This window comes from Sciurus carolinensis, chromosome 13, assembly GCF_902686445.1.
Source record: "Sciurus carolinensis chromosome 13, mSciCar1.2, whole genome shotgun sequence".
In the NCBI taxonomy this organism is placed as follows: domain Eukaryota; kingdom Metazoa; phylum Chordata; class Mammalia; order Rodentia; family Sciuridae; genus Sciurus; species Sciurus carolinensis.
The window spans coordinates 14098944-14100234 of NC_062225.1; the positions used below are offsets into that span (position 1 = coordinate 14098944).

A 1291-nucleotide genomic window follows, 5' to 3' on the forward strand; every position below is an offset into this window, starting at 1 on the left:
GAAGGAGAAATGGAGGAAAGGGTTAGAGAAATATTTGGAAAAGCAGTTGCTGAGATTTTTCAAAATTAATGATTGATAAAGAATCACATTGTCAAAAACTGAGAGTACTAAGCAAGATAAGTAGAACAGAAAACTAAATAAAATAGAAAACCAACCAACCAAAACAACAATAAAACCAATAATAAACCACAAAAAACCTATATACTGAGGTCCATCATGTTTAAGTTTCTGGCAAGAAAGACAAAGAAAAGATTCTGTGGGCAAACGGAGAAAAAAAGGTACACTAACATAGCAAACGGATGTAAAAATTATAGTAAACTTCTTGTTAGACATTACGGGAGCCAGAAGACATCTTAACATGCTTAAAAAAAAGTAACAAGTATCAACCGAGATTAGTGCATAAAAAAGAAAATATCTTTTGAAACGAAGGAAAATCAAGACTTTCAGGCAAAAAGGAATGCATTGTCAGAAGATCTACGCTACAAGAATATTAAGGCAAGAAGGAAGGGGATACCAGCAGAAACTTAGATCCATACAATGAGATAAAGGATACAGGAAATGGAATAAATGAAGGTAAAATATTTTTTCTCATTTTTAGTTTCTCTAAAAGAAAATCAGCTGTGTAGAGCAAATACGGAAGGAAAATATAGGGCAACAATAGCACAAAGGATGGGAGAGAGGAGTTGGGAAGGTATTGTGTGAAGGTCTTCACATTTCATGCAAAGACGTGGAATATTATTTGGACATAAACTCTGATCAATTACAGATATACAGATTAATTAATGACGTAGGCTGTAGGGCAACCACTAATATTTAAAAAAAATAGTTATGCTCCTTCATCTTGGCTACAAACATGCCATCCAGACCAAGGAAGACTTGAAAGTTTTGGGGTCACGTGAGCCTTGGCTGCATGGACAAGTACGAGAGTCACCTGGAGGGCAAGGCAGAGCTGGAAGCATCACCACAGGATCAACTTCAGCAAATGTCACCCAGGTTCCTTTGGAAAAGTTGGTGTAAGATATTACCACTTCAAGAGGAACCAGAGCTTCTGCCCAACAGTAAGTAAACTCTGAAAAATTATGGACCTTGGTCAGGGAGCAGACATGGGTAAATGCTGCCAAAAGTGAGACTGGAGCCGCTGGTATCATTGATGTGGTGTAATCAGACCACTACAAAGTCCTGGGGAAAGGAAAACCCCTCAAATACACTCATCATGAAGGCCCAATTCTTCATCCCAGGAGCAGAGGAAAGATTAAGGTGTGTGTTGTGGACCTGTGTCTTGGCAGCATGA

At 38.3% G+C, this 1291-nt stretch overlaps 1 pseudogene; it reads left to right on the plus strand.

Annotated features, from left to right (window-relative positions):
- The first annotated feature begins 853 nt into the window (after positions 1-853).
- Positions 854-1291, plus strand: LOC124963692 (60S ribosomal protein L27a-like; annotated as a pseudogene).